This window comes from Diadema antillarum, unplaced genomic scaffold, assembly GCF_040938485.1.
Source record: "Diadema antillarum isolate AM-2024a unplaced genomic scaffold, OU_Dant_1.0 seq00000086_RagTag, whole genome shotgun sequence".
NCBI lineage: Eukaryota > Metazoa > Echinodermata > Echinoidea > Diadematoida > Diadematidae > Diadema > Diadema antillarum.
The window spans coordinates 1,069,973-1,089,870 of NW_027271178.1; the positions used below are offsets into that span (position 1 = coordinate 1,069,973).

At 39.3% G+C, this 19,898-nt stretch overlaps 1 protein-coding gene across 1 annotated transcript in view; it reads left to right on the top strand.

Moving 5' to 3' along the window:
• The first annotated feature begins 758 nt into the window (after positions 1-758).
• Positions 759-19,898, top strand: part of LOC139726517 (G-protein coupled receptor GRL101-like) — a 95,001-nt gene continuing 75,861 nt past the window's right edge. Inside the window, exon 1 of the mRNA XM_071637474.1 lies at positions 759-966. The gene's annotated coding sequence lies outside the window, so the exon portion shown is untranslated. The remainder of the gene's footprint in view (positions 967-19,898) is intronic.

Here is a 19,898-nt window from a genome sequence, read left to right on the forward strand (position 1 = left end):
AAGAGTTAGAGCGAGAGCAACAATAAACCGCATCATTAATTTCGTATTACGCGCTGATCATTATCATCTGCGTGTTGAATATCAGAGCTCCTTCGCGCCCCGGCTTTTTCGCGCGCGCCGAGCAAAAGCACCTTCACGCTCGCGGCGGTAAAGTTGCTACCAAACGACGGAGGAAAGAGAAAAAAAAAAACAGTTGGAGGAGGAGGAGGTAAGGAAAAGGAGGTGGGAGAGAGGGAGACGAGCGGGAAACTGGAGTGCGACAAACGAGTGACAAGGTTGTAAATCTATTGGACAATACCTTGAGGCTCTGAGTTGCAGTCACTGAGTAATATTCACCCATCTCCGACGCGCGCCCGCTGGACCATCCGCCTCAAGATTTATTTTCCCCCTTTCCTTTACGAGAGGGTACATGCTCGCTCGCTTGCAACTCCCGAGTATTAAACCGGACCCTTTATATACACGTATATACACAGATCCAGATATACTCATTGAAAAGTCGGGAGCGCAGAAAATTGCGAGAAGTAATTTTTACGCACTTACTACCGCCACCCTCTGCTCTACTGGTGATTACGCCACGGAAGATACTCGCGGAGAGGTGGACCGCGGCTGCGTCGCAACAGCCAACAGTGACTTGCCCATTCCTTTCCCTCTTTTGGTTCGTTTTTGGTTTTTTGTCTGTCTCCAATTTTATCTTCCTGGAGCCGACCTTTACTCTTCGGAGAGTCTGCTGGCACAGAAAGCTTCAATCCACCCAATAACTTTATTCCCCCTCCTTATTTTCTTCTGCCTGATTTCGTGGCCTCGATATTGTCGCGCAAAGCAGACGATGTTTGTGCCGGGAATAGTCGTCCGTGTTGCCATCCGAATTGGACTTCATTAATCCGGCATTGAGCTGTTACAGAGTGCCACACCGCGTCTCATCAGCCTGTCCACGCCCGGTAAAGCTGCTGCGAATGTTATTGCAAGGTAAGTGCACAAACGTGATTCCATTCACAAACAATGAATTCTTTTCGCACGCCTCTCCGTTTTCAGTCCTTCATTGTTGCTGTCATTTAAAAATTACAATGTCTTGATGCATTTCGCAAATTAAGCATCATTGCTCAAGCTACATACGATTGACAGAAGACAGAAAGAAAGAGAGAGAGAGGGGGGGGGGGAGATGGAATACTATAAGATTCAAATTGCAACCAAATAATCGTCAGATCTAAACGCATTTCGCTGCTTCTACTGCATCAAATCGGATATATCATTTACAAACATGTAGTACATTAGTTATCTCCTATACTATGAAGGAAGGAATCTTAATGACGAAATCACCAGATTAAGATATATACGGCATAAAATGTCCAAAATGTTCCAATGTCCTTTGGCCTACGTTTGTGTGAAATATTAAGGGGATTTTATTTTTCCTGTCACACTAGAGTGTGTGAAATTTCAGCAGCCATTCTACTGGCGTGTAGAAATACATGATCCAACCACGAAGTTATTCTCATTTTCTTTCATTCAGATGGGTATGATGCACTGTATCATAAGAGGGCCATTGGGCATCTCCAGAAGATTATAAGATTATGTGGATCATTTCTATGCTGCAACATAGTTTATTATGATCTATTGGAAATCCTATTGAACACTGTGACTTGGACGGAAGTATAATACATTTAATACACATATTTGTGTTAATATATACCTAAGTATATTTTGGTATGTGTGAAACACAAAAAATCATGTATGATTTTTGCGAGGTAACCGATGTTACTGAGTTCCTGTCTATCACGCAGTTTACTATTTCTAGTTTTGATGAGTCGCTGAAGTATGATCGAGTCTTCTTCCACTGTTCTCCTCCAACACCCCACTATCATGTCTACCACCACCACTACCCCCCGCCCCCCCCCCCGCCCATCCTTTCTGTTTGTGTTGGTGTGGAGACACTACAACCGTGGAGGTAGTGGCATTGTAGCTCCATGCTACAACGTTCTTTTCGAAAAACTAGAAGCTAGAAGCGCACACACGAATACAGTCAAGTCACAAAAAGTGTCTCTTATCTCTCCCCACTCTCTCTCACTTTGATACTCTCTCACTCAGCCAAATACATTCGGGTTTATTATTCATTCAAAACAAATCATTGATGGTAATTAAGTTATTAAGTCATCAGTTAGATTTCCAAAATCCCATCGTATAGATACTAAATGAAATTACTTACATGTATTGATACACATAACATTTCATACAGTGAAGCATTATCTTGTCAAAAATTTAATTGTTATAATGAACCTACGAATATTTTTGCAACATTTGCAATTTACAACACAAGTTGTCACTACCACTATGTACAAACATTTTTTGCGTTGTATTGTATCACGTCATTTCATATCATAGTGTATGATATACGGTTTAAAAAAAATCATGAAATGCTCGATGTGTCTGTAATGTAGGATTCCAATGCAAGAATGCTTAATTTCTTGTTGTTGTTGTTGTTGTTGTTGTTGTTGTTGTTGTTGATCAATGACTTTTGTTTTAGCTTACTAAACTTTTCCATCATTATCACATATTGTCCACGAATCTTCATTTTCAAAAAAAAAAACAACACAACAACAAAAACAACCCAGAAGTGCATTTCCTGATGCCAATGTGATGATCATCAAAGCAAGACGAATATTTGTACCTATAGTATGGACCAAATTAATGTATTTCATTAAATAGTATGATATTATGTCATTCACTCCCTTTAAAGATTTCTCTTTAGCTGTGAAATTGGCTTTGTTTTTGTTTTTCATTCACAATTGACATTTACAGCTCACATATTTCACATACTGCCATCAGGCTGATGCGTGTGATACAGTATTAGATAACGGTTTTCCGTGTATGACGATAACTAAACCATTCATCCTATGGGTATACTCTACGTGGCCAGCAAGAAAATAATTACCGTGTGTATAGCACTGCGGTCCTACGGATTAAAGGAAAAAAAAGACACTATTACTATGTTCATGTGCAAGCATAACCACAACAAAATAATAACATCCCCCAAACAGAATTCTGAAATCTTGCTTCGTCTTCAGAAGATCAAGATTAGGTTATACAGACTGAAGATTAGTTCTGTAATAAAAGTTCCCCAAACGCACGCAGGAAAATTGCATCAGAGAAGTCACTTGTCTTGGGTACGAATGCGATGATACACCAGATAGTGGACTGTACTTCAACCCACAATATTAGGAGGAGGGGGAGGAGGAGGAGGAGAATAAGAAGAATAAGAGAAGAAGAATGTATGTATGTATGTATGTATGTATGTACGTATGTCTGTATGTATGTATGTATACATTATGCGTTCCCATTTATTTATCGGTTTAGCAATTCTCAGTATGAAAGTAATGTCCTCGATATATTATGTATAAAGGCATAGGCATGTGACAGTTATGTGGAGTGGAGTTTTGCGTATGCCATAGTAAGGCATATCTCATTATCGTCTATTTTTAAAGACGATATTCCTGTATCGCTCCATTCCCCCTTTTTTTTTCCTGCAGACCTGTTTCAGGATTTTATTTTTGTACTTTTAGAAGACATTTATCAAAAGAGTTAAGAAAATACCCTCTGCCTGAACCATCTGCGTTATTTTACACTCTTGTGGGCTGCCTGCCTTACAGCGCAGAAGTTGTATACCTCCGCGCAGATTACAATATAGTTCCTTTTGACGAACTCTTGCGAACGCCACCAGGAACGTTTTTCATTTTCCTGGGATTTTTTCCCCCCTCTCTCTGTTTCATTTTCGCTTTTGATTGAAGTCTGTGAGGGGCCGCGAGCTCTACCGGTACACCGTTCGAGAAACTTAAATCTAGTGGAGAGTTCAGGTTTCGAAAGCCTCGATCGGCATAGTGGTTTTCCCCGAAACATCACGACATCCAAAATAACCCAATCACATTTAATACATACACGTTCACACGTACACACATATACGCACACACGTACACACAGAGAGAAGTACCGTACGTAATCGTCCATGCTACTTTTGCGCATATTCATTACCATGTACTTGGGCAACTGATAGACAGTGACAGAAAGACAGATATACATACACTGTAAAAACATCGGTGTTAGATTTAACACCATGGGTGTTAAATCTAACACCGATCAAACTTCAATAGAGGACCACACCCACAGGTGTAGAAAATGCATTGTGATGGTGTTGAAAAGTGTTCACCTGACACTTCGTGGTGTTAATTTGACACTACCTGGTGTTATTTTGACACTGTACTGGTGTTAATTCAAAAATGACACCACATGGTGTTGATTTGATATTTGTTGGTGTTAATATCAATGGTTTAACACCCGTCCAGCTTCAATAAGAAACCACACCAGCTGGTGTTACTGTGGTGTAAATTTATTTTCACATTTTTTCAAAAATCTAGAATTTTAATGTAAAATTCTGGATCGTCTTGTTTAAATTAAAAATCAACAAGAAGTGCAGTTACTAAGAAACTCTTCAAAAAACAGTTTTATATTTGGAAATGACACCCGGAGGTGTTAATTTAACACCATAAATGAGCACCGAAAATTTAACACCAGCTCGGTGTTCACTATCTAACACCGGAATTTTTGCAGTGTACCAACAAAAGCAAATAAACATATGCAAACATAGAAATATTAATGATGATGATCATGATAACGATGATGATTTAATTTCATTTCATTTTTTATTCATTCACCTCATCAAAAGGTACAATGTACATGCTAAAACAATAATAATAATGATAATCATCATCATCGTCATCATAAAGATATAGAAATTAACAAATAATAGTAATGATAATAACATTAACAAAGATAATCATGTTAAGAAGAAGAAGAAGAGGAAGAAGTAGAAGTAGTAGTAGACGTAGACGTAGAAGGAGAAGTAGACGTAGAAGTAGAAGAAGAAGACGAAGAAGAAAAAGAATAACACACAGTCATAAAGCACTGTATGTAACAAATGGATACTCTAGCCGCATGAGAACCTATAACACATTTTGTACTGTGAATACATTATACAGTACATAGATACATTCATATCGATAATAGATGTGTTTGCTGTATGTACATCACTCTCATGCCAATTGATCACCTAAAGCATTGGCCCTTTTCAGACTAGAGAGTTATCTTATGAATATACGACGTATAGACTTAGTAAATGGGACGTTTTGTGTCTGAATGACTGTATAATGATACGTTGTTTGTATGATTCGTCGTACAATAATTATGTATATACCGAAACGACGGTTTGAGCATGGTTTCGATATATGCCGTATATTCATACGACAGATATTCACCTATGCTTTCATATCCTTATGTTGTACTCCATATCCATTAAATAAAGTTGTAATAAATACAAACTCCGCTTTTCAGTTATCGTCAGTAGATCACTCTTTTCCGTCGATATATCTACTTTTTGTCACCATTGCAAATAATGCATTGTTTCTATGTTTCATTCCTTCATTGCATAAATACTTATAGTAGTCAGCAAACGGTATGAACCAGGCACACTGTGCCACATACGCAATGATTATGATCTGTATATTGCATAACAACTTTATGATCTGCATTGCTTAAAGATTGTTAACAGTCTATGATGAAGAGCTTGCTTCCAAAAGGCGCTAAATCTATTGGAAAAATGATGGATTTAGCGCCTTTTGGAAGCAAGCTCTTCATAATCATAATGATTTATTGATGCACACTTAGTATTTGTATTACCTTTCTGTTGTTTGGGGGAAAAAAGCAAAATTGAATTGAATTGCAGTAGGTGGGACTCTTTCACGAACTACCAAATCAATCCAATGCAGTGTAAAGACGCAATGAGCAAAGTCTGCGGGAAGTTTATACTGGGAAGGAAGAGAGTCATACATATTCATGAGCTTCTCATGAAACATAACATGGCATGCAGTGCTCGAGGTTTGATGCTGCTGTACGATTGTCGTATATCGGGACATCGTGTCTGAATGATCTCGTATAAGTAGCATACACGATAGGTCGTAAATCCATACATACGCCGTATGAATAAACGATAACTCGGTGTGCTGCAAGCGCTATTACACTGCCTAGCAGTTTTATGGATTATTTGAGGTCTACAGCTTAGAAATTTACCCGCCCAGGCCAGGACCTGTGCACTAAATCGCAGAGACAGGTCAACCAGTTGATCAGGTTTCTTTTCAGTTTCTTTGCAAGTTATAGGTGCAAGAATAGTGATCATTGTCGCTTTGTTTTTGTCAATTTTTTTTCCATACCCGAACGCCCGATCATTATACATTCGTTTCATGACGATCAAACATACATCACTCATACCCACCCATCTCTTCTATCTCTCCCAGTCTCTCTCCCTCCCCCTCTCCATCTCCCGCTGTTCCATCTCCATTCCCTCTCCTTCAACACTCCCCTCTAGTGAATTCGCTTGGATGCGTATAACATCTTGGGAATTTGAGAGTCTCGAGTGGACCAGGTTCATCAGCCTCTGACTACAGTGTGCGTTTCTCCCACCGAGGTGCATGAGTGCGCTTGCGTTCATAGCTATAAGCGAACTTTCGATCTGCGACGCAAACGCTAAAGACGACGCTATTAGGCTAAAAAATGGTGTTCTTCACATGCACAAGACAGCTGCTTCCATTGGTCAAATCGGGAAGCTGCGTCGTCTTAGCGTTCGCGTCGCAGATCCAGAGATCGGTATTGTATTGCGAAGGCATCCATTATGCATCCAATTACCATTTCTTTCATAAATCCATGTCTCTATAATCATCTATGCAGTAATCAATAGATTATTGTCTATCTCGATTCTCAATATTCGCTGTTGCCTTATAGCCATTCTTCGCTCTTTTGAACTTTAAAAGCACCAACCTCCTCACAACAGCTAATTATATACTTGCATCCTCAGTGCTGCCTATGGCTAACAATGCATAATCATGCATATCACAAACAAACAACAACTAACAAACACGTCATTTGAACACTGAACCGTGAGGATATCAATATACGTTTCATGACACAACTGTGAAACATTGAAAGGTGTATCCCTGGTGTACAAACATCGAAAGGTGTATCCCTGAGTTGTACAAACATTGAAAGGTGTATCCCTGAGTTGTACAAACATTGAAAGGTGTATCCCTGAGTTGTACAAACATTGAAAGGTGTATCCCTGAGTTGTACAAACATTGAAAGGTGTATCCCTGAGTTGTGCAAACATTGAAAGGTGTATCCCTGGTGTACAAACATTGAAAGGTGTATCCCTGGTGTACAAACATTGAAAGGTGTATCCCTGAGTTGTACAAACATTGAAAGGTGTATCCCTGGTGTACAAACATTGAAAGGTGTATCCCTGGTGTACATGTTCAGACAGTCTTGCGCATTAATATCATTCAGCTTATGGTGGCTTTGAGCTTCTTACTTTTTATTTCTTCCTCCACTATCTTGTTTTGTGTCTTTTTTTTTCGCAGGAATTATAATTTCGGCACGCTGTTATTTAGGCCTACTTGCTCTCCTTATGTCTCTGTATTCATGTAAATTCATGCAAAAAGGAATATATATCGGCAGTTGAATCGGAATCCGTAAACACAAAATACAAAAAATGTGGTTGAGTACGAGCATCTACTTTAGGTGGGTGGGTGGTGGGGTGACACGACATTTTACTCCTGCGACAATTGCTCCGGTCTTATTTTCTCCAAGGACTTAGGGTTAGGGTTAGGGCTATAGGGTTGTGATAGGGTTTTAGGTTTAGTTTGATGTGAGGATTAGGATTAGGGTAAGGGTTATGTTTGTGGGTAGAATTCATGGTTGGCTTAGTGTGCAGATATTTCATTGGAGCAATTGTCGCAGGAGCAATTGTGTTTGAACCGAATCGTGGTACAGTAACATAGAACAAAGAGTAATAGCGAAAGATAATGCTGAAGTAACGGACATAGATTTGCTTTGTATGACAACTTACTCTTCGAACAGAAAAAAAAAATGTGCGTGTGTGTGCGCGCGTGTGTTTGTGTGTATAAGTACATTGCTCTGCAACTTTTCGATTAATCTTCTTATGACCATATGTCTTCAAATAATATTGACATTTTATGTAATTGTATTGGCAGGGGCCTGACATATCATGATTATAAATGTGAGTTTTCACGCGAAGAACAATACAGCTTGAGCAGTGCAAAGATATTAATTACACCCAGTCGATCGTATGGCTACATGTGCAATTTTTAAGATTTCAGGGGGGAAATAAATACTTCAGACGACGGAATACATTTACGACAGTTAATTAATAAACACGCACAAATATTCCCACCAACACACATACGCACACACGCGAATAAAGCACATAATGCTGCGCAGGGACGCGCGCGAAAATAAAACAGTAAATATTTAAGCAGGAACAGAATCAACATCTATGAGGTACTTTATTATAATGATTTCGCAACTTTCTGCCAGGAAAAAGCAGAGCGTTGGAAGGCGTACAGTGCTCACTTGGAGCCAAGTTCACTGAACTTTTGACAATATCTAACCTGAAATAAGCCTACATTTCTCTCCGTAGGATTAGGTAACTATTATGGGGTAACTTGTTGAGATGCACATTGTGGATGTAGAGAGTTCGTTCTGTAGAGCGCGGAATGTTTTGGCCAATTACCGCAGAGATAAGAAAACAGGCTCATTGCGGATTAGATAAATAGACCTTTTTGAAATGACATCTGCGGATAAGCTACTATTGATTTACCGGCCATAACTTAACATCGAACATGTTAAATTTGATTTGTCTTTCGTCGTCATGTTGGTGCCGATGAACCGACTCAAGTGTTTGAGGAGAAAATCTACTGCAAATCTATTATTGAATCCTTAAAACCGCTAATAATCCAAGCAATATAATTTCACACACCCACAGAAACATACATAATACATATATTAACACACGCAGAGACACAGACACAGACACACACACACATATATATATATATATATGATATATATATATATATATATATATATGCTTTTTATTACTTACGCTTTACATTTTTGCTTCCCATGACCCATCGCCTTTCGGTCACCCCCACCTCCCCCCCCCCCCCCCCCAGCAAAAAGCCGTATAGATCCGCCCTTGCGTATTCTAAAACATTTTAGACCGACGGCTTAATGATTCTGTACACCAATCTCGGAGTGTCCCCCGCCTCTTTATAAGAATATCCTTCTCATGATTTAATCTAACATGTTTAAAACATAGGTATCTTGTTTTTTTTTTATCATATGTTCGTTTCATCTACCTATCATCCGTGCCATGAATGTTTACTATCTTCCTATTTGCATTCTTCAAATTGGTCTCCTTTGTTTGATTATGATTAACTTTTCCATGATAATGCACTGGGATTTCTGCTTTGTGTGTCAGAAATGATGGTAAAGAAATGAATTAATAATATATACTAATAGACAAGGTAAAAAGAAAGTGAGTTAGAAAAAGAAGAAGAAGGAGATGAGGATGATGATGATGATGCTGATGATGACAATGACGATGATGATGATGATGATGATGATGATGATGATGAAGAAGAAGAAGAAGAAAAGAAGAGGAAGAATAAGAATAAGAAGAAGAAGAGATATAGTTATAGGTAGAGACTGGTTGCAGGACGTCCAAGCTTGAAGATGGCTCTGTGTGCGGCATGGAGTGGATAGGTGCGTCTCTGCTTTCCGAGCTTAATGCCCGGAAGATATCCGGATTTAATTTCAACTACTCCGTTCATGAGATCGAAAAATAGCTCTCATTTCTCGTAAGCGTCGCAAGTGCTTGGAAGGCGGTTCCCCGCAGCTTTTTTAAAGCCGGCTCCACGCTTGAAAATACACGTACGGCAACAACCATTCGTAAGGAAACATTCTGCGTTATTTTTGGTTGTTTCTCACCATTATACGTGCGACCTGCATGGAGACACCGTGTGTGCTTATAGAAGAATTTTAAAGGACTTCAGGAAACTCACAGGAGCAGATGTTGTTTCCTATGTAACTAAACCTAAAATGAAATGAGTCCACGGGTCTTGCAGCAGGTACAACAATGCTTGTTCTCCCTCGTTAGATTCTCTATATAGACCTCTGCTGGAATGAAACATACTGGACTCCAAGCAAAATATTTCCTGATAGACAAACGCAAACGAACCAACAAACAATAATGAATAACTAATAGATGCTGGGAGAATCAGTCCATAGAAAGCGGTTCCGTTGTGCATAAATTACCAAGTGCTAACTTCATAAGGCATATATAATGACTAAATGGCAATTGCGTGAAATATTAAAACGATATTTCGTCTGAGATTGCTGTACACGATCATGGCGCGATAGATGTTTAGCATTTTCAGGCAAATAGCAATAATAAGAGCAATTGTAACAACAGTCATGATGAATGATAATTTCATTTGATTTATTGCGTTTCCACACAAAACTTATGTCGTGTTGTATTCGCAACATCCATCCATGACGATGCAAAGTAACACATAAATTTCAGTATATAAAGACTATAATAACATTTACATGACACAAAACCAGATGAAATCAATTTCAAATTCATTGCATTCATGACGGATGAATAAAATTGTGTGTGGTGGAAACCTATATAGAAGCAGATGCTTGTGAGAATAAGTCCCCAGAAAAAAATGTCAAACAGTTAGAAGTAATGTCAGAAATGATACCGACAACGCTAATATTTAAGATGATAAATAGTAATAATGATAATAATGATTATACCACTAATACTAATACTAATACTAAAACTACAACAACAACAACTACTACTACTACGTGTACAGCAAGGTTCCCACTTAGCCGAGTTGGAGTCTCAAGTTGTGCCGAGCTGCGCGAACTTGAACTCGCGTGAACTCGCGTGAACTCGCGCGAAATTTATGTGCTGCTCATGAGTGATCTACGAGGCAACATCGAGTTTACTACGATAGCTGTAAGAGTGATCCGAGCGTGATACGAGTCACACCGATCTTGGTGAGAATCGTGATGACCTGTGTACGACTTAAATCGAGCTTTCATTGAGTTATAAAGAGCTACGAGCCCGCGTTACGAGCCCGTTATGAGTTCGCGCAATCCCTGCTGATCGGTTTGGCCTCCAGTGGGGTCTTTTCTCCCATTTTCTTCTACTGGGACCTGGGCCCCATTTCATAAAAAGTTGATAAGACAGCAACTCTTGTTGGAATGGCAATTGCCATAGTAACGACAAGAATCCAGCTTCCTGATTGGCTGCTGCTACTGGAAGTTGCCATTCCAGCAAGAGTTGCTGTCATATCAACTTTTTATGAAATGGGGCCCTGGTCTTGTGGGTGTAATTGTTCAGAGACTTGGTCTTCTGAATGCCTCTGTAGCTCATCACGGATGATATCTTCTGTTACTATAGTGTCTCTTCCTGCTCTTCTACCTCTACTTCTACCATTGCTTGATTGATCTCCATTTCCTCCTCCGGTTTTTTTTTCTTGGATTTCTTGAGCCAAGGCATGTTTTTTGTCTTAATCTTTACGTAGTTCTAGAAATATAACGGCAATGACCTATTTGTGCACGTGCAATACAAAAACTCGTAAGTCGCAGAGCTCGATCTAAACTCGCGCTTAGCTCGAGGGCAATTCCCCCTTACACATACTGGTAGTATAGGGTCGTAGTGTTCAACCTGTCGTATCGCACTCTTCAAAACTCGAGCAGAACTCGCGTATATACTTGAGGGTGGCGAGTTACGAAGAGTTCATCGCGAGCTTCGTCCGAGTATTGAGAGCTTGTTACGAGTAGCACGAGTATATTACGAGTTTAAAAGAGCTCAACATGAGTTACTTCGAGTTAGGGAAAATTTTGAACATGTTCAAAAATGTTTGAACCACTCGAAAGTTCACGGGGAGTTTTGCAGATTCACTACGAGTTACGCGAGTTGTTGCGAGTTATCCCGAGTTACATGAAGAGCTTTACGCGAGTTATCGCGAGTGCCCCTTTGAGGCAACTCGCCACAACTCGCCAAAACTCGGCACTGTAACTCGGCTAAGTGGGGACCCTGCTTACTACTACTACTATTACTACTACTACTTCTGCTGCTACTACTGCTACTGACAATGATGATAAGGATGGTAACAATACTGGAAACATAATGATGATAATGATAAAAGCGATCGTAATAATGATGATTATTATTATCATAATGACATTGATAATAACGATGATAATAGTAATAAGAATAACAGAAGACGAAGAAGAAGAAGAAGGAGGAGAAGAAGAAAGATGAAGAAGAATTTGAGAGGAACGGCGTGTGAACAAACATCGAGAGACGCTGGGCCGGGACGCTGGATCTAAGCATAAAGAGAGAGCTCGAGGTACAGTTACGGGGGAAGGGCGGGGCGAGGCGGGGCGGATGCGAGAGAGGGGATTGAATTGCTGCAGAGAAACGCTGAATGGTTGAACATGGTCGGGAAAGCTATATGAGAGAAATGAATGAAGCATGTCGATGGTCAGATTCCAGCCTTAAAATAGTACTTTTCATTTGTTTTTACTTTTTCTTTAGCTTGAGAATCGCTTCCGCTCATCGTATGTGGAATCCACACAAGCACACGCACACATACGCACAAAAACACACAAACACACACAGACACACACACACACCACAACCCGGAAATGAATTATGCACTCTGTTTCATCGCCATCACACAAATACCTCTTCCCGCCTCATTTTCATCGGTTAAGGCAATAACTGCATCGTCACACGGCACATTGATAACGCATGTGTCGATTGTTTCATTTTTGCCCTTGCTCCTGTGTTTTTCTATATTCATGTCGTTCATATTTTGGTTTCTATTCGTTAAAAGCTATCGACAATATGCTTAGTGCACGTAATGATTATGGCCTTGGTTTTCAACAAGACTTAACGATGTGACATTATCATTAAAAAGAAAATGTGGGATTGTTGTGGGTTGTGGGTTTGTACTCTCTTTATTATTGCACTCTAGAGAAAAGAGAAAGCATAATCGAGAGGGAAAAAGGAGGAACACACACATATACGCATACACACACACACACACACACACACACACACGATCTCTCTTTCTCTCTCTTTCATATCGTTACCAGTTACAGCTAGAGGCTTGCGGCCCCATGTTGCTCTTCGCGTCTGCACACGATTACCATGTATAACGACGTAACAAACAAACGTATTACAAAATTGCACTATCCAACTGCCGCCCACCTGTCATACCTAGGGCACTTAAAGGTGTCGTTTGAAGCTAAGATACGTCCCATTCTTTTCCCCTCTTTTAATTCTCAAGCTTCTAGCCACTTTTGTAACGTGAGGACGTCTCAAGATGTTGTATCTAACTCCATTCCCGCCTAAAGTAAGTTTAATGGACAAACACTCCTGTGCTATGATAACCGATGCGCTTTTACCAATACTGGGACGTTGATGTCTGAATCAAATGTCACTTAATCGCTTAAAAGAAGGAAAAGAAATCTCTGCTGTAAATGCCAAAGCTGATGGCGATAACTTTCTTTTATTTACCGCTTTACGAAAGGACAAATCATTTACTGTGAGCAAACATTGGGAACAACTTTTGCTCAACCCATTTGCTCCCATATCATTCATTCATTCATTCATTCATTCATTCATTCATCCCTCTATTCATTCATTCATTCATTTCATTTCATTTCATTTCATTTCATTCATTCATTCATTCATTCATTCATTCATTCATTCATTCATTCATTCATTCATTCATTCATTTATTCATTCATTCATTCATTCATTTTTCCATTGCCAGAAGAAACAATGCAAAAATTACATCATAATGCATAATAAAGGATATGTATAAGTTTGCAAAATATTGAAGATATACGAAAATGCTGGAAATGAGGAGGAATACTAAAAAGCAATAATGCTTGTAGGGTGCATTCCCCCCACGTAATGCAACAAATCAGATGATTGACATACATCTACACACATAAAAAGCGGAATTACTATTCATATTCGCAGACGACAAAGCTGACAAAATCTGCAAAATTCACATCTTGGGATTTTGCTTGAAATTGAAAAAAAGAGAGAAAGAGAAAACTATAAGACAAAATAAATCATTTCACTCCTGCAAGTCTAGGACTGTTAGAGAATAGGTTGATGTTCATGTTGCTTTTGTGAAACAAACGTGCGGCACACTTAGATGTATTTGAACTTCAAAGCCCATCTTCTTAACAAAGCATAAAGGACAACACCTTTGCCATTTTTGAAGGTGTGCTGTTCTCAATAGTAATGACTATAAAAGTGGGCCAAATAATGTATAGTTTAATAGGATGGGATCTGAAAATTTTCAAAATACTAAAATTATGCAGTTAACGCTTCGACATCAAATCATTCCACATTCTATATTCCTGTTTTCTTTTCTTTGTATGCGTATACATTGATTGCTATCAGAGACCAAATCGTAACATCGTTTTAACGTCACATCTTGTGCTTCATATTGGGATAGGCAGTAAAGATACTTGGCTAAAATGAGCCGGAAAATAGCAAGACAGGTGCGAGGTGTTTTTTTTTCCTTTTTTGTCTTTAATCCCCTAATTTTAGTCAATGTTTTCAGCACGAAAGCCATGGTAAAAGTGTGACACTGGCCGCTGTCTACAAGCAACATGTGCGGGGGCGGGGCGTGGGATCAAGTAGAAAAAAGAGAGATAGAGAGAAAGGATATCATCGTTCTCGTCTTGACAAAAAAAAAAATACGGCAAAAACATTTTCTAGCATCTCAAAGAGCAACACATAAAATATGTGGATTCTTCCATTGTTGAGAAGATTATGAATCATTCTTGTTTTAAATCTTTCGTTTTGCTCACGCATTATTTCAATGGAGAATCTAACAATTTGGCAGGTAATACAGAAAGAGAACTAGAAAATGATACAGTAAAGCAAACGTGTTCAATATCTTCAACTTTCACAGTCGTTTTCTTCTTCCCCTCGACGTCCTGCGCTGCAACTCATCAATCCTTTAATTCCCTCCTCCTCCTCCTCGTCCTCTTCAACCTTTCATTCATTCCCTGTTGTCTTCCTCTTTTTCTCCTTTTCGTTCTTCTTCGTCATTTCACTTTTCTAACCCTTCTCATTGCTTTCTTTCCTCTTTTCTTCGTCATCACCTTGTTCAACTTTTGAATTCTCCTCTCTCTTCTTTCTGCTTCATCTTTCGCCTCACATTGCTTTTCCTTCTCTTCATCCCTTTTTCTCCTCCTCCTTCAGTCTTTCTTCTCCGACGTTTTCCTTAGCAACATCCTCCTTTTTGCCATTCCTTCCTCAGCCCAACGTCAAACGTTTTGTGTCAAGAGAAACTCCTCATCAAATGTAGATGCTGCGTAGAATTATACAAAAGCACATGTAAAACCTTGGGGCAATTGATGAAATACCTCTAACACTTAAAAACAAAGGAAACAAAACACAGAGAAGATAGAGAAGAAACAGGGAGAGGATTACTTAATGTCAACTAGAAATTTGCAAGCATGATATTCTCCGAACATTGACTGCTTGACTTATTTTATTACGCTCGCCGTGTTTACCGGACGAACGTAAATTTCCGCATCATGCCCCGGGCGAGTCGCCCGGGTCAAGCCTTGATTCTGCGACACTTTCTTTCGCCATCGTTCACGCTGCCTGGATGAGAACACAGAAAACGTCGTCGCGAACTGTTTACAGCAGCATGCCATGTCGGTATCCATATTCTTGACTGGAAGCTATCATATAATTCTGAGGGAGATTTACAACTTACTTGTAGTCACCGTAAACAGGATAGCTGCGGGGGATAAACGTCGGATGCAGTTACATGAAGATCAAAATGCGTTCGGCCATCGGAAACGCTGAAATAATTCTATAATCAAGTTGCTCTCCATATAAATTTATGCGTTGGTTTTCTTTTTCTTTCTTTTTTTTTGGGGGGGGGGTATGGACTTTTAATTCTGATCCAAACTGAAAGCAAGGGTAGTATCACTGCTGAGTATAGTAGTAGAGTAAAAAAATGCCCTTCAAGCTCTACTATCGTACGTCCTTGTGTAATATTCAACAATCATTGATTTGCTAACACACATTGGGGACAGTGTAGCACAGGGGATAAGATTCCGGACATTCAGTCGGGGGACCTGGGTTCGAATCCAGCCTAGTGCCTACGTCCTTGGACAAGATGTCTTTACCCACTATGTCCCTCTCGACTTAGGTGTATAAATGGGTACCTGACAACGCTAGGGTAATAATAATGGCAGGGCCCTCTGATAGAGCAGTGGCAAAACTGAAGAGGTTATACTCTGGATAAAGAAGACCATATTCACATATAAGCACACTCACATGCCATTGAGACTACTGGCTAAAAACAGCTCAAATTGTTTTCTGTTAATGTTCCAATATCTATTGACGTTCCCGTGGCAAGTGTGGTTCTCTATCTCCGACTGTGGGGAGTCTTCGAAATGTTGTCGTCATTTTGCGTCATTGAGCTTGTGAGAGGACTGCGGTGCAATCAATAAAGCATTCGACCCTTAAAATGCAATTTCACGAGACGTCCTCGATGGCTTTGGTTTAATAGAGTATACAATGAACAACCACAAGGATTAAGGTTTCGTTATTGTCCAACTTGAGATAATAGCATTTTCACTTTCAATCTTCCGCATGTTTTTATGAACTATTGACATTGGTAACAACGTTATGCCATTATGCAAATTGTTGGATGAGGTGACGATATCGTTATCTCGCACGTCTCCAATTATTGTCCTCTCAAAAATCTTCACTAACTTTCTTTCTTTTCTTTTACATGGGACAGACATTTTCTGAGTTGTAATCCTTCGCTTCCTTGCATTGTTAGCTTGGAGGAATACAAATGCTGTTACTTTGAAATGGGGGAAATGGGTATAGACATCAATTAATAATTGTCGACTTATAAAACGTACTTCATTTCAGTATTATATTTCTTTACGTACAAACTTGACTGCGAGGAGAAAACATCGTCGCCCTGCTCAATGTTACGTGTGTGGATATTACTCTTCGCTGTAAAGACGTGAAAACTGGAGTTCTATAACCTATTTTGCGCCTGTTTTTAATGAAATCTCGACTGACTTGTCCATCTGATACTACTATTTTTCTTAATTGCTAGTTTGAGCCTAGGATCTTTACGTTTGAGAAAAAAAGACGATATACCCACTGATTTGCTTCTCTCTGCGAGGACTTTCACTAAGATGTAAGAGTTTATGCTAGATCAAAGAGTAACATACAGTTAATGACCCAAGAGTGTGGACGTCCTAGATTCAGGCTCAGGTTCAGGTTCAATGACACTTATTTCCAGCAATTATATATGTACAAGTAGCATACGATCAATTTGAAAATGCTGGGGGCACATCTCAAGAAGTATAATAAAGCCCCAAACTTGTGACGTGTGTGACCTTAACATAAATGAATATGACATTCGATAATATGCAGTATCATAGTAAAAATACAAAACCAAAGACAAAGAAAGAGGCATAGACAGACAAAAACAAAAACAAAAACAAAACAGAAACAAAGACAGTGGCATACGGACACTGACATTAACAGGGACATCAACTTCGACTTATATAACAATACTAATAGGGACATAGGACCCAACAAACGTGTAATACAGGGGGATTGTCGAGGGTATATAGAGAATGGAAAATGGATTATGTTCGCGTTGAACATCAACGTCAGCTCACTGGCGTTACATGTCCTAAGACACACTTCCCTATGAACAATATTGATGAAGTTACTGTCATCTTGCAAATAATGTTGACGGAATTCTCCCCTTGCCCATAGTGAACAAACATATAAAATTAGTTTTGAGAACTGTGGAGTGTATTAACGCGTTATCCATGCATCAAAAAGTGTAAAAAAGGGAACAACAGCAACAAATGGCTCAAAGCCTTTAACCGATGCGAATACGGGTTTGATTAAACAGCGCTATCCATTCGACGAGATTACGGATCGATAACAATCGCAATTACATCGGTACGAATACCTGCACGAGATTACCCCGGTTGAATTACCAAGACGCAATGGTTTTTTTTTTCTAGTTGGTTTATTGAGAGCAGATTCGCTGTTACAGAGGCATTCATTAATTCCTCTTCTTCATCTTTGCCTTTTTCCCTTCATCATCATCATCATCATCTTCTTCTTCTCCTCCTCCTTCTTCTTCTCCTCTCTTCTCTTCATCATCTTCTTTTTTTCTTCTTTCCCTTCTTCTTTCTCTCTTCTTTCTTCTGATACTTCTCCTCCTTTTCTTGCTTTTGTTCTTCTTCTTTGTTATTCTTCTTCTCATTCTCTTTTTCCTTCCCTTTCCCTTTCTCCTTCATCTTCTTTTCCTCTCTTTCTTCCATGTCCTCTTTCTTCTACTTCTTTATTTTGTTCTCCAAATCCTCCCTTTTTATTACCCTCTGATAGGAATAGTTTGATCCTTTTTTTTCTTCTTCTTCATCATCATCATCATCATCATCATCATCATGGCGTCCACCATCTCATTTCTCATTTCGTTTTCATCTCTCCGTTGTCATTGCTGCAAGCTGTTTAATGAAGAAAGAAGAGAAATGGTTCTGATTCACTTTCTACACAATAATCATGATTTTTATTACAGATTTCGTTCGTACATCCAAAATATATGCGGGTATATCTTTTTTAATGGTTTTTGTCACGAACGTACATCAAATTCTCCTAAGACTTGCAGCTGTAGTGCAAAAAAAACAAACAAAACATGGTATGCAAAATAATGTTCAAAACCCAACGAAATCCCCCTCGTGTGCCGTCAAAAAGATATTGAAATGGCGAAGTGTTGACGAGATGTTATCGAGTGGGGTGGAAACATTGTAATGAATAATATTTTACTCCCTCCCCTTACGGGAAAAAACACAGTCTACGAGGGCATCATACGATATTTCATGCGAGGGCCCTGAAACCCACGCCCGTATTGAGAGGGAGGCTTCGTCGATGTTGGGGGTAGATCGATGGCGTGTTAAAGCGCGCCAATCATCGCTGCGTTCCGAGGTTATCAACCCGTATAGTGTCGGAAGAGCGTATAAATCACTGTCAGTCTTTTGCATTGGTTGCCGATAAAACAACTTACTCGCATCAACCACAGAGAGATAAGAATTGAGGATGAAAAAAAAAACCACACACACACGCACACACACACAAACATGCACACACTCACACGCACACGCACACACACATACACACACATAAATAAGGGACGTCGAACATTCAGTATACATTTAGCTTGCGAAACTTTCCCTTTTATTCATAGACGACTAAAGTACAGCTCGTAACTTCACCGGCACACATAAATATGCACTGCAACATGTAAGCTTTGCATTGCCTAAAGACGAAAGACAAATGTGTTTGCGTGTGTGCGTGTGTGTGTGCACTTGTGTATATCCTTCTTTTACTCTCTGCCCATTTGATAACAAGCATCTGCGTGAGATGTTTAAAGATGCACTTGTACCTTTACTATCTTAATCCTAGAAAAAAGAATAAGTGCAGGTTGGTGAGGAGTACTCCGTTGTGAATCTATTATATCGCTCTAAAAAATGTAGTAGTTGTAGTGTGGTATAGTGGATAAAACCCTTGACTTTCAATCAGTCCGCAGTTCGAATCCCGTCAAGTGCCTACGTCCTTGGACAAGATGTTTTTACCAAGTTGGTACCTGGCAACGCTAGGGTAATAATAATGGCAGGGCCTTCTGGTAGAGCAATGGCAACACTGAAGAGACTGCACCGGGTAAAGACAACGTTACTATTATTTTGTCATAATAAAAAAAAAATCACCTAATTTGTTTTCAATACAGGTAGAAACAGAACATCTCTGGAGAAAAAAAAAAGGGCATGGTCATATAGAATTTCTTGGTTTTCTTTTATTTGTAATCGTTTAATTTTGCATATAATTC